Source organism: Gossypium raimondii, chromosome 8, assembly GCF_025698545.1.
Source record: "Gossypium raimondii isolate GPD5lz chromosome 8, ASM2569854v1, whole genome shotgun sequence".
Lineage (NCBI taxonomy): Eukaryota > Viridiplantae > Streptophyta > Magnoliopsida > Malvales > Malvaceae > Gossypium > Gossypium raimondii.
Window position 1 is genome coordinate 55,925,248 of NC_068572.1, and position 16,313 is coordinate 55,941,560.

Here is a 16,313-nt window from a genome sequence, read left to right on the forward strand (position 1 = left end):
AATAACATTAAAATTTGTAGCCCGCCATTGATTAAGGATTGACCGACCTATCAGGAATTCTTTTTAGTATAAGGTATAGATAATAATGAATGAAAATATAATTATAAAATATATGCCAATAAAATCCAAGTGTCATGCCATGATTACTATCATCATTATATTTTTTTTATAATGGTTGACAATGATTATCATCATTTTCATATATATAATGCATAAATTATTGACGTGATGTGTTAAATAACATATTATATCATTAAAAATTATACGTATTTTCAAATACTTTTTAAAGAATATGAATAAGCTGAAGATGAAAAAGATCATAATTAATTGGACTATATCTCGCGGACTGGGGTAAATAGCGAGCACACATATCCTAAAAAATGGGCAAGGAATCAAAATAACAAAACTTATAGTTAATCATGTACTTTTTTAACATAATGTTTGGAATAATAATTTTATGGTCTGACATTTCAATCAAAGGGTTCAAAAGATCTGACCCATGAGATTGATCGGAGCAATAATAGAGACAAATAATTGGAAGTAGATGAATTTATAATTAAATATGGATTAAAGTGATATTTAAAATTAATAAACGTTTAAAAGGAAAATCATATAAAATTAATTAAACAATTTGTTAAATAGTCTATAAATATCAATTATTGAACCCTAATTATAATAATTATTATAATAAATGTCAGTAATTGATAATCAGAGAGAGAGAGTCCAAAGTGAATCAAATTTTGATAAGATAAGAAAAATTTTGGATGGATTCAAACCAAAAACCAGTGGGCCATATCCTGATGGCTTGTCTTTGATCTGGGTCCACTAATGATGTACTTATCATCAATATTATTAAGGGTAAATTGCACCTAAGGTTATTAAACTATTACTAAGTTTATGTTTTGGTCATTCAACTTCAAAAAGTTATAAAATGGTCATTGAACTATTCGGAAGTTTTCATTTAAGTCACTAGGCAATTAAGTTTTTTTTAAGTCCTACCAACGAGCTTCGAGTGACGACCGGTACAATGGATCAGTATTCATCGATGAGTAAAAAAACATACTTTAAATCTCTAAGTTGATCTGACGGTCAGTATTGGAAATCAAAGAAGAAAGTTGTTTGGATTTTGGTTTGTAAAATTGTGATGTCCAAAGTTGTTTCATGAAAAGAAATTGAACTGTAGAAGGGAAGGAGAATTATAGCTTTTGATTAGTGCAGGCGATACGAACAAAGAAAGCCACACAACAACGATTTTAACAACACAGTGATTTAAATGAAAACTTTCGAACAGTTCAATAATCATTTTGTAACTTTTTGAAGTGAAGTGATCAAAACGTAAACTTTTTAATAATTTAGTGACCTGGGTGTTTTATTAATAAGGGGTAAATATACTATTTGGTGTTTGTGTTCGGTTTTAATGTTTAAATTGGTATTTATGTTTTCTTTTGTTCAAATTGATTACTTTCATCACACATTTGTATCCATTTTTTGCAATTCTATTAATGTTAACTGATTGGACCAATCAGGTTTAGACACATGGCACACATGCCACATCATTAGTTGATTACCTATCACGTGCAACAATATGATTGGTCCATGTCATCCAATTTTGACGGAGTTACAAAATGAACTAAAATGCGCAAGAGAAGCCAAGTTCGGGTACTAATTTAAACAAAAAAAAACATATGTATCTATTTGAACATTGAAGCCAAACTCATATATATATATATGAAAAAAAGTATATTTACCCTATTAAGAAACTACATGGTACACGATGAACGAAGTTCAAAAATTTCACAAGCAAAATTGATGGGATAATATACCGTTGTAGAATATATAGTAAAAAATATAAATATATATGATAATTATTTGTTATACCGGTGGTAGAGTGTTTTAACTCCACAAGTGAGATTAATAAATCGTAACGTATCCTTAATTGATACTTAAAAAATAAAAACAAATAAATGCGATATAAAACTTTTTAACTCTAGCTTGTAACGTTTTTGAAAAAAAGCCTTATACCATTTACGTAACAATGAAAAACTTCATAATCGAGTATAGAATATTGTCATGTATCTTATTTGTTGTCTTTTATATTTCTATAAAGAGATATGACAATATCTTGCACCCGCTTATGAATTTTTTTATTTCACTAGCAATGTACAGAATTTTTTTAATTCTATTTATACAACTAAAATGATACACTACGACATTAAAAATCATAATTGAATATTATTATGAAAATATTTCTAGAAAATGTTTTTTAGAATAAAAACCTATAAAATTAAATTTATAAAATAATACTAATAATACCAATAAATCTATAAATGGTTGATATCAGTTTAAAAAAAGGACAATAATAATTAATAATTATTAAAGAAAATGAGGACAAAAGGATATTTGTCATATAGAACATACCATCTCATGATAATAACATATGGTAATAATTAGATACATAATAGATGATGACTGGATTGGGTGTCATCAAATAATCAATACAATTTAGATTCTAATAATTATGGAACTATAATTTCATTACTGCCTTATGAATTACGATGATGTGAAATTTATTTATTTTTATTTCTCATCAAATTAAAAGAAAAACAATAATATCCGTTTAATGAAATTAAAATTTTTACTTACAAATTAGATATCTATTTATAAGAAAATTATTATAAAATAATAATAAATAATGTCAACGAGTTACATTCAGGGCGAAACCATAAAATTTTATGGGAGCGGATTTTAGTTGTATTTTTTATAAGAGTTAAAAATACTATTTTACCATATATTAATTTAAAATTTTATAATAATAAAATGCCATAATTAAAATTTTTCATTTTCGGAACGGGTGGATACATGATTTGTGTTGTTTAAACTTTCTTAAACATTAAATCTCAAGTTTAAACTCGAAAAATACGTTTTTATAGATTAAAAATTAAAAGAATCTGAAATTAGATCTACGTGTTGTTGAACACAATAATTAATTTGGATGATGAAGATTTTTGTGGAAAAAATCCATGAATGACTGATAAATAAACAAAGAGATAAATATTGGATTAGATTATTGTAAAAATAAAATAGAAAATTAAGATAAATAATTCAAATGATTGTGAATTCTAGGGGTTAGGGTTTATATATATTTTAAATCTGCAAGAGGGAACTTGCGTTAGGCGTGGTTTGATAGTTTGTTGTATTGTTGGACAATGAGTGACGGCTTGATCTTCCTCTTTGGAAACCTTCGATAATAATAAATACTTCAAAAATAAATAAATATTTAGAAGGTTGTTGTGTTTGGAATAATTTAACCTCGGGATAAATGCTAAAACTATATATTAACTTTGATATAATTTACATGTTTTACATTAATTTTAATTCGGTGTATTTATGTACATCAATTTTTACATTTCACTAGCTTTATTATCTATGTGACACAATTTTCTGTTAAATTATGTGTCAATTGTTGACATGACATTTTATTACGTTAAAAATAAATAAATAAATTTAAATTATTTCCACTTGAATTAAAAATAAATATACTTGGGAAGAGGATTTCTTATTTTCCCCAAAAAATATTTTTCTTTTTAATCTAGGTGGAAATAATTTATTTATATTTATTTTTAACCTAATAAAATACCATGTCAACATTTTACAAATAATAAATATCATTTTGCCAAAAAGAAAAAATTGCAGTAAATTTATTAGGTAAATAATAAATAACATTTTACAAATAATAAATATAATTTTGAGAGTGTTTTAATCTCTTTTATTTTATATATATAATTTATATAAAATCAATTTAAATCAAAATATAGGGACATTTAGATACAAATCATCATGATTTTCAAACTTTAATTTTACCAATTCGATTAAATTTTTATTTTTAAATATATAAAATATATATTTATTATACAATTATTTTCACTCGCATTTTTAGCGAACCATATTATTATTATTATTATTATTACTACCCTCCCATAGCCATTTCCTTTCCCTTTCAAAAGTGAGTCAATTTTACTTTTATACATTTCCATAAGTTATGGTCTTAATTATTATTTGAATTTATGGGATAATAAGCATCAAGTCATCCATATTTCCTCCAAAATTATCAATGTCCTTATAATAATTAATTACAAGGAATTATTTATTTAGTTTTTTTTGGTAAACTACATCCAAGGTCATTCATTAATAAGTTTACGTTTTCATCATTCAACTTCAAAAAGTTATAAAATTAATGATCACTGAATTATTTAAAAGTTTCTATTTAGGTCTCATTGAGTTGTTAAGCATGTTATATATATATATGTCTAGCTAGCGAGCTCTAAACAATGATTCAACGATCGGTACAGTGGATTAGTACCCATTAACGAGCAAAAGAACATACATTAGATCCAAGTCAATCTAACAGTTAGTGTCAGAGATTCGAGAAGAAAGCTGTTTGGATATTGGTTCTTAGATTTGTGACGTTTAAAACTATTTCATGAAAAAAAAAACTTAACTATAGAAGAGAAGAAGAAGGAGAATGAGAACTTTCAATTAGTGCAGGAAGTGCGAACAAAGAAGGCTATATAATAGCGATTTTAACATTCCGGTGATTTAATTGAAAACTTTCGAATAGTTTGGTGACTATTTTATAACTTTTTTTAGATTGAATTATTAAAATAGAAACTTATTAATAATTTAATAATATTGGGTATAGTTTATCTTTTTTTAATGCGATGACCCACTTATTTGATTCTCTTCTAAATATATTAAAGCAAAGTATTGATGAGTCTCGAACCTTAGTTTATCAAGATGTTGATGAGTGAAAAGAATAGGGTAATCCCTATTAATCTTATTGATTACCCTATTCTTGTTATGGTATCAAGAGCCTAGGTTTGTTGATGAGTGAAAAGAATAGGGTAATCCCTATTAATCTTATTGATTACCCTATTCTTGTTATGGTATCAAGAGCCTAGGTTTCCCTTTTTATTTATTTTTTTCTTCTCCAAGCCGTTTGCTTCTTATCTTTTGTTTTGTCCGGTGGCGCGATGGTGCCAGCCTTCGAGCTGGTTATCACCCGCCTTTTTCTCCCTCCCACCAACCTTTTTTTTCTTTATTCTTTTCATTCACTTCACATGTTCTCTCTTTTCAGTTTGTAGATATATTTTGTGGACGGTGTCTGTCGTTGCTGAAACTCTAATTTTATTTTATTTTCGTGCCCTTTTTGTCGTGTTTCTAGCTTTGTTCTCTGTTTCCCGTGCTTTGGTTGTCTGTTACTCCAAGCCATATTCTTATTTCTCAGTTTAGATGGCCAAACACCTATTGTCGATGGTTGGCCGTCATCCTCCTTATTCTGATCTGATATCATGACAAAAATAAGGTAATCCCTTCTAATCTTATTGATAAACCTCAAGAATATACATAATATTTATACTGCAATAGTCACGTAGGAATAGGAAATATATATAATATATTCCTAAATAAATGGAAAGATATATAATTTATTCCTAAATATATGCTTAAAAGTTTACGATAATATATAATAATATCCCATAATAATATCCAAATCATGAGTATTTAATTAATTCGATATAATTTTAATAATTATGATTGAAGTTAATATGTTGAACACAATTCATAATAACTTGATTAACACAAAAAAAAAAAGAGAAAGAACCAGACCCTTTATACAATTCCAAATTTATCTAACAAAATCATTGGTTAAAAACAACCACCTATATTTTATACAGCCTATAAGGATGGCAGTAGACAGGAGGTGGAGGACAAATAATAATTTTATCAATAAATTATTTGTATTACCATTTACAAATAAAACATATTTACTTTTGTCCAAAAAATAACTTTAAAAAGTAAGTAGGGATTATATATATATATATATATATATATAAGGATAAGTATGATCAATAAGTGGTTGGGTGCAATGATAAGACACATTGCATTCATAAGGAGAAGACTCAATTTTAAATTTTGAAGATGACATTGTTAAAAGAAGCCGCCACAAATTCCGAACATCCGTTTATAAAAGGAAAAAAAAGGTAAGTATGGATGGCAACGAAGTGGAGTCTAGGATGGACAAAAGCCAACACAATTAAGTAAATAAGTATATTTATTTTTGGTGCCCAAAGGATGTAATGTATAGTATATGTGTATATATATAAGAAAAAAAAAAAAGAAAACTAGATTTTATATGATGGGTTTGAAATTCATGTGTTTGATTGTCAATTTTTATATAATGATAAATTTAGTTATCAATTTTATATTTTTATTTTTAGTTAAATTTGATCGTTTATATTTTAAAAGAGTCATATCATTTTTTAATAGAAATATTAACTAAAACATTATTTTTTAACGTTGTTGCTATTTATACTACATACTAACATGAAACTATTTGTTTATATGCGACGTCAACAAATAATTTAAAATTTATAAAGAATTCAAAAAAATTGAAAGTTCATAAAATTCAAAAGAAAATAGCATGTAGTATACGTGGACTGTCATGCGAGATATCATGCTTAAAAATTTATTATTTTAGTCAATATTTCTATTAAAAACAATAATTCGGCTCTTTTTGAAAGGTTGATAGTCAAATTCAACTCTTTTTAAATAGTCGAGAGCCAAATTTAACTAAAAAAAAGGAATAATGGTCAAATTGCCAAAAGATGTAAACTTTAAGGGCTAAATTTAATATTATACTTTTTTTTCAAAGGGTAAACTACATCATTAGTCACTAAACTATGGGTAAGTTTTCATTTTGGTCACTGAACTATTCGAAAGTTTTTATTTAAGTCACTAAAGTATTCAAAAGTTTTCATTTAAGTCACTAGGTTGTTAAGTTTTTTTTTAAAGTACCGCCAGTGAACTCCAAGTGACGATTTGATGATCGGTATGGTGGATTAGTACACATCAATGAATAGAAGAACATTCATTAGGTCCAAATTGATCTAATAGTTAGTGTGGAACATACCTTAGATCCAAGTCGATCTAATGGTCAGTATTGGAGACTGAAGAAAAAAATTGTTTGAATTTTAGTTTGCAGATTCATGACATCCAAAGTTGTTTCATAAAAAAATTTAAACTGTAGAAAAGAAGAAAGAGAACTTTCGATTGGTACAGTCATGCAAACAGAGAAAACCATATATTATTGATTTTAACAGTCCAATGACTTTAATGAAAACTTTTGAATAGTTCAATGACAAAATTGTAATTTTTTAGTTAAGTAACCAAAACAAAAACTTATCTATAGTTTAGTAACTAATAGTGCAGTTTACCCTATTTCAAAATAACTGTACGAGCTACCGTAACTATGCATGGAATTTCTATATAACTTTATATTGATGATAGATTTATCTATGGTATCCTATTTTTATTTTTTAAATTCTTGAATTAGTGTTAAAATAATCAATTATATATTTGAAAAAACAACCCTGAAATTATAAAATGTTAATTCAAAACTCATTCGTTAAACATTTGGAAATTTTTTTTAACAATCTCATTATAAGTTTTGATCACATTTTTTTTTGATACAATGCCTAGAACTACCCACAGCCTCTTCCCAATCCATAAATAGGAGAATAATGAGCTTTAATGCACTCGGATTCAGGTTTTTCTTCATTAACAACAATACGCATGCGAATCAAACTAAGACTCAATCTAAAAAGATGAATCTTTAATTTTGAAATTTATACCAAGTTGATAAGATCATTGATGAATTCCATTAAAAACTAATTCTACTATTAGTACATCCTATTCTATAAAAGTTTATCAAAAGCAAGCTTTTCTTTTGCTTTTAATTTGTCAAAAAAAAAGAAAGTGTTGGTTTTTTTCTTAAAGGTGTTGTTGGGGTATCATTGTTTGAAACATAATTTGTAAAGACAAACGTTCAATTCATAATTATTGGAGCAAAAATATACATCTTGTCATTGGACTTTTGAAATTGATTGTTTTTGCCTTTTTTTTTTTAATTTGATTTTTTTCAAAAGAAAGAAAGAAAGAAAGAAAAGGTAAAAGGACCTCTTCAATCCCTTTCAATTTCAATATTGAGCAAATTGGTTCCTCTAAAAAAAATCGAAGTAATTTAATCCCTTTTAATTTCAAAAGTGAGCAACTAAGGACAAGTAATCACAACGTTAATGTTCTTCGTGAATTCTACATAAATTTAAATTGATATAATAATAAATTTAGCTCTCATAATTTACACATTCTATCAATTTGATTACGATTTAACAAATTTAGCCCACAATATTTTTGCAAATGTGTAAATGTTGAGGCTAAATTTGTTGAATTTTTAGAATCAACATCAAATTAACAAAATATGTCAAAATCGAAGATTAAATTTATTATTATACCAATCGAATTATGCACGGTTGATGAAAGATAGTAACACCATGATTAATTGTCCTTAATTACCCACTTTCAAAATTGAGAGGGATTAAAATGTTTCAATCTTTTTAAGGACTAATTTACTCGAATTCAAATTAAAAAAAGACTGCAAAGGTCGTTTTACCAACAAAAAAAAATTCACAAAATCTAGAAAGATATTTGCTAAGAATATTATTGTTGATTTATAACCCAAAAACCAAAAGGTGATGCTTAAAGTTAAGTCTAAGATTTGAAGGCATAGGAACAAAGTAGACACCTCGTTTTTCAACAAAGCTAGGTAGATTTCTAGTTTGTGCAATTGAAATTTTTGGCCATTACTCCATCAAAAGGAATTTCCACGAGTGGAACTAAATTTTGCTTGTTGGAGTAATAAAAATAATGGTAAATTGCATTTAATGCTGTTAAACTATTAATAAGTTTACATTTTGGTCATTCGATTTCAAAAAGTTACAAAATGATCACTAAACCATTCGAAAGTTTTCATTTAAGTCACTGAGCTATTAAAATTGTTGTTGTGTATGGCTTTTTTTCATTCGCATCGCCTACACCAATCGAAAGCTCTCATTACCCTTCTCTTTTACCGTTCTTTTTTTATTCATAAAACAACTTTAAATGTCACGAATCTCTAAACTAAAACTCTAAAAAAAAAAAAGAATTCTCCGATCTCCTGCACTAACTGTCAAATCGGCTTGGATCTAAAGTATGTTCTTCTACTTGTTGACAAGTACTAATCCATTGTATCGGCCGTTGACTCACCACTTCGAGCTCGATAGCTAGACTTTAAAAAAAAAACTTAACAACCTAGTGAATTAAATAAAAGCTTTCAAATAGTTTAATAACCATTTTGTAACATTTTAAAGTTAAGTGACCTAAACGTAAACTTACTAACAGTTTAGTGACAATAAGTGTAGTTTACACTAAAAATAAAATTATGGTATTGATTATTGAAATTTGGTTAAACTTGCTAATAGTTTAGTGACATTTAGTCTTTGTACTCTAATTTGGTTTTTTTATAACCCATGTGCTTTTCAATTTTTGAAATTTCAATACTCTTCAAATGATAGTTGTTAGATCTGTTAAGTTAAATTATGTTATTTTCAAAATCTTATGTGGCAAACTCACAAGCAATTATCACGTGTAATACCATGTTAACTTGCTATTTGTACATGACCTCACAAAAAAAAGCCACTTCATTTTAATTAATGAATTTAACGACTATTAGATTGAAACTTCAAAATTGAAAAGTTTAATGACTACAAATGAAAAAAATTAACAAATACTAAATTTATAGTTTACACATAGTATGAGACTAATAGCAAAATCGACCTAATGAATTTAATTACTGCTATTTAAGTTAAGATTGAAATTTCAAATACAAAACTAAATTAAATTATAATACAAAAACTAAATCAACGACATTCACATAGTACATGAACTAATAGCAAAATTTCACCTTCACCTACACCAACCTCCAATGGGGTGTATAATATCATTGGATTTATGTTTGTCGTTTTTTTTTTAAATTTATATTGATCACGTAATCATATTTATGTGGCACAACTTATACGTTGCCATTTGGCGCACTAATATGACGACAATTGTAGTTAATATGATAAATCTTTGTACATATAAAAAAATTGGAATTTAGCCCATGTAAATTTAAAAAAATTAATCTTTTATTTTTCAGATTCCAAAATTTAAATTCAATTATTAAAATTATCAAACTTTTTTATTAAATGATGGATGTGACATTTTAAAATAAACACTTAATAGCAATGAACTAAAAGATGTGGTTACAATATTATTAATTAAATTTAAATTTAAAAATCAAAAAATTAAAATAATTAAATTCTTAAAAATGAAAATATGCAAACTAAATTTTAAATTTATATAAAAAAACAGATTTATTACTTATTTTAACCTAATAATGATAAGAAAAGGGAATTAAGCAAGGGTTTGTGATGGGAAGAGAAAAGTAGGAAACGTGTATGGAGAAAGGGTTGACGTGATTTATGAGAATTTAAGACGCCAGCATCCGCCGCAAAATGTTCTTAAATGAACCCAAAACCAGAGACATGCCGATGGAAGAAAATATGAAAAGATTTTTTTTTTTTTAAAGGAAAACCATGAAAACATTTTTACTTTGACAGAAAAATAAAAAGCAAAGATACCATGCATCATAACTATCGCATGAAAAGATCCTTTTGTTTTTCTTTTTTTTTTTAAAAAAGTTGTCAAAATTATCCGAATTTTACAAGTCCCACATATCCAAAATCACCCAACCATGAAATATAAGTGTTTTCTTTTTAATTTTTATTTTTAGAGTGGATGAGATTTGCTTCCATCGCTTGGGTTGATAGTATGGTTTCGAAACCAGATGGATAGTTGAATTAATTAGATTATTAATTTGATTAATTTAATTAGTTTGTTTGGCTCTATTAACATAAAGTGTTCAATAGCGAGGAGATATGAAGGAGGGTGTAGCGGTGTTGATGGGAGTTGGTTCATTCGGTTGAGACGAAGAGCTAGAGGTTATAAAGAGTGAAGGTGAAGGAAGTAAGGAGATCGAGTGTTGAAGGCAAGTTGTCAGAGTGTAAGCAAGTATTTTGAAGAGTCGATCCCTTCTTCATCGTCTTGGGGGCTATCTATAGGTGGGGTCCCGTGCAGGATGACGTTAACATGTTGGACCCACAATTAGGCCATAATTGTGGGACGTGTGGGGTGAATGTCTTTGATTGGACAAGGATGTTTGTGATGAGGCATACCCTATCATTTGTTCTAATTCAGTGGTATGAAGTAGTTGAACCCACATGAGATTTGGTTACCAAAAGGATCACGTTCTTAGCAGAAGACCGGGTGCTTGGAGGAATGGGTGGTTAGCTTCCTTGAATGGTTACCTTTCACTTGTCCAGGTAGTTAGAACGGGAGGTGAAGCTCTTGGTGACCTTCTGATTTGTAGTAGGTGGGGTACATCACTCGGGTGACCTTCCGATCTACCATGTGTCCTATTTGTTGGGGAGGTATAACAAATTCAATTGAATAAATTATTAAAAAAATAAAAAAATTATTTAAAAAAATAAAAAAAGATAGTCAATTTTTAACTATCAATTCAACTAATTTTTTAACTCAATTCAACCAGTTTACGAGTCAACCAATCCAATCCCTTATTTCGGATTGATACCTAATATGTTCTCGATCTAGCCAACATGATCTGATTTTGAAAACAATGGTTAATAGTAATAAAGCAAAAGCAAATAAAGTAAGCAAGGAAGATTAAGGAAAGGAAAATATATATATATATATTATTTTCTTTGGATAATTAAAATTAATAAAAATAAAATAATTTAAATAATTTTTTATTTATTTAAATAATAAAAATTACTCATCATAATGATTTTTTATATTTATAATTTTTTGAGAAGAACTTTACTTACATTAGTGTAAAATAACATGACTTTACACCATTTAATGTTTTTTTCTATTATTGATATTTATCGAATGGCATAGCCAAAGGTCCAGGCAAGAGTCTTAGGCCCCTTGGCTCAATTGGAAAATTATTTTATAACCCCCTACCTAAAATTAAAAGATCTAATTTAATCTTTTTTAACATTTGATTAAATGAAAATTTTATAATTTTAGCTCTTTTAAAAAATTAATAATTTAATTTAAGTATTTTAATACAAAAATTTAACTTTGACCCCCAAAATTTACAATCTTATCTCGGCTCCCAAAAAAATTTCCTACTTCACCCCGATCTAATCCTCATATTTCATGTTCCATTCTTATAAATCATACATGTCAAGTTTAGAGTAAAGAAATTATTTTAACTATTTGATTTATGCAAAAAAAACCTTTCAACCGTTAGATACATTTATTAATATAGACAATATTTTATATCAATATAATAAAATATCAAATTGATTCAAATTTTACATATATAAATACAATTATATCAATAAATTCACCAATTAGATTATTAAAATATGAATCATAGAAAAAAATTAAAAGGTATAAAATCATATTAATTTTGCATTGGAATAAATGAATTCCTCTGAAACTTTTTTTATAAAAATACATATAATTTAAAATAATACTCCATCCAAACCTAGGATTAGTGTTTTTCCTTCTCTCATTCTAATCCAAACATTGCATTACTATTGTTGAGTAATTTTTTGTGGAACATTCAAGTATTTATACATATTATCACTGTTCATGGACTTGACCCCCACTGTTCATGGGACTGACATCCTGAGTAGGCCTTGGGCATGTTGAACACGTGTACCGTTCTGGGTCACCTACTAGACCTCACGGCCCCCTACATGCGAACTCCTCGGGTATATGCAAGTTGGGATCTCGAACTCCCCTTGACTCGTGCGAGCTGATATTGCGAGCTCCCTGGCTGTCCTTTCGTTGTATGCCTTGCACATATACCATCTGGTGGGCTTGACCAGGTCGCAGGTAGGCGACCCAGATTTTATCCGGATTTCGGGTTGACGATGATTTGTGTATAACAACTATAAATCTGATTTTAAAGCTTTCCATCCCTTATCCTAATCTAAACAGGTTACTGTAAACATGATGTTAAAAGCTTTTTGGTCCCCTAAAATATTTATAAAACAACAAACTCATCTCAGATCATCTGATGGTCATGGAAGTGAGCAAGTTATTGTTTTTTTACTCTTGTCCCTGCCCTTATCTTGTGGTTAAGCAGCTTAAACCTGTTTCCACTGAAATCTAAACAAAATGTTTGTTTGTTTCCCTAATAATTTAAATCTAAAAGCTCTGTAGGCTGGTACTTCTATATTCAATAATGGAGAAAAGATAGGAAGATAAATCATATAGGAGAGGGAAAGAGAGGAGAGAGAGCAATTAGACTCACGGTTATAATAATCATCGTCATCTGGGGGCATCCGTGATGTCTAAGCCAAGAAAGATCATTATTTTGTAAATAATGGAAGTACGGATTGCATTAGTTCCACGTGAAATAATAACCATAGAAAATTTGAAGGGATTATATAATTTTTGGCCTTTAATATTGACAACTAGATTCATTTTGATCCCTAAATTTAGATTCTATTAAGATTTGTGATGTGATCAGTGTTCTTGGAATGACTGGATTAGTTGGTCGAACCGATTGGACCACTTAAATTGGAAACTGCTTGAAACCAATAAAAAAAATTGAGACAAAAACCAATAGCTAAACAGGTTAATTAGATTTAATAAAATTTTCTATTTTGTAAAATTTTATGAGTTTTAAATTAATTATTTAATTATTGTTGATATAGCAATTAAACTAATCAAACTGATTGAATCATGAACCAATGGTTTGACTAGTTTAACCATTGGTCTAATTATTAGAACATTATATGCAACATTCTAAGATTGTACTATGTCATCACTTGAAAATTTATATAAGTTTTAAATTTTCAAATGATGATGTGACGAAATCTCAAAATACCACATCATCAATCTTTTATAATTTTCAAGTTCAAAATTAAAATAAATTTAATTATCAAATTTAAGTACCAAAAGCAGTTAAAAAAATACAGTACTAAAATGTACCTAATTGCAAAATTTAAGAATCAAAATTCATATTATCCGAAATTTAAAATAAAAACACCACTTTTAGACATATAAGCAAAATGTAAAATAATAAAAATAATTTCGTAAGTGAAATAAATTGAATAAACTAATCATGACTCCAAGCCTAATATGTCATATATCAAATGAGAAAAGTAAGAATTTTTAGACATATAAACCTATATATTCAATAGATGCATGTATTATATATATTTAGTAAATAACCTAAGACAAATTCTTCTTTCAGCTATGATCATTTGAAAGAAATTTACATATATAAATCAATTAGAATAAAAACTATATGCTTATAACAAGTAAAAGATTTTACTCCAAAGAAGACATGTCTCTATCTTGAACTGCTTTGCTGTCCAAATATCGACAAATATACTAATGTTTTCAATGATATATCTATCAATCAATCAATCATTCTGAGATTCTATATAATATAAACATGTCCTACCAATTCTCATTATTATTTATTAAAATTAAGAAAGGATGCATATGCAATATTTTAGTTAAGTTATATTAGGTGTTAGATTATATTTCATCTATTTCTATTATTAAAAATTGGCATGATTGATAGCATAATTAAGCGGTGATATGTGACGTGCTATATGTACCTCATGACTATGTATAAAGACCGATTTTTAATAGTAAAAATTGATGAAAAATTTAATAGAACAATCAATTTACTTCTTAATCTAATTTATAAAGATTAATTTAAATATTTTCTTTTAATAAAAGAATAAAATACAATCTATTTATAATACTTTTACTGCTATAAATCTGTCCTAAGCTACGCTGATAACATCTTTCAAGTCTGTGATGGCACCTTGGATTTAAACTTTGGGATTCACACACAAACAAGAAACCTAATCCAAACCAAAATTATTAAGCTTGTATGTTCAAATTCACCTATTTTCTTCCACCATGTCAATTATGATTATTTTGGCAGGTAGCTCCTATGAACTAACCTACAATCAATCCAACTTCTTGTGATGCAATTGTTCTACTCAAGGAATCAAAGCTCCTTAAGTCATTGGATCTAAAGATTTGCGATGGAAATGATTGAGTAATTTGTAACATATAGAATCATATAGCAAACAGTTTAAGCCAATATTGTTTGAATTAGACGGAAGTCAATTAGAGTATTGATATGATAAGAAGGGTTGAATTGGTTGGCTTACAAATGGGTACGAAAAAATTAAATTGGACCAAAATATCGGTTGAACTAATTTTTATTTTTAAAGAATAATTTTTAATAATTTATCTAATCAAATCCGACTATTCAATCGACTGATCAAACCAATAATCTAATCAATTTAATCAATAAATTTATTCTAAAACCTTAATTTAAACTACCTTTAACAAAACTTAACCGGTAAATTGGTCAATGCTTTTCCTAATAACAACTCAGAATAATTATTAAAAACTAGCTAAACTTAAATAATAATTATTATGTTCTGGTCTTCTGATTTGCTTCTTTTCATGAAATTCTAGAATAAATAGCAATAAAATACACACAAAAAATATAATCAAAACAAGAGAGAAAATCAAGTATGGTAGTAACATAACATCTAATATATTCTTTAATATAAAGTTAACAGCAAATTTTCTTGTGTGGGAATACTTGCATTTAAATAAGAGATTTGGGGTTTACAGGTTACTTGAATTTGACCACAAATGAGATTTTATATGTGAACTTGAGAAGCTTTCAAAATCATGTATTAACCTCAAATGGAATAATTTCCATGTTTATTTGTGTAAAAGGATTTCATTCTCGTTTATTTAATTCTTGCAGTGACGCATATTCCTCTCAAGGATTCTGTTAAAAAAAGACCCCTGTACAAAGATTCCTATACCCCATACGATGAGATTTTTATTATAATATTACATATCATACCCTGTGATGGATTACCTAATTTGATTGCTCCTAATAAATTAAAGGGGAAGTTTTGAAAGCATGACATCACATGATTAACTTATTTCATAAGGTTTATTTTGTCAATATCAATTTGAATGGTTTTTTTTGTTAAAATATATCATAAATTTCTATATTCTTCGTATATTTGGAATTTAATTTTTTATTTTTATTTATAGAAATTTTGTTTCTCTACTTTTCAAATTTCAAAATCCGAATTCAACTGTTAACACTGTTAAAATTATTTTATTAAATTCAAATTTATTACGACGTCATCTTTTTAGTTACATAGTATTTTATTTATTTCATAATGTCACACCAACCAATTTAACAAAAAATAAATTAGCAGTGTTAACAATGGAACTTGATTTTGAAATCGTAGAAAAATTAAATTCCTAAAAGTAAAAATAAATAGACTAAATTCTAAATT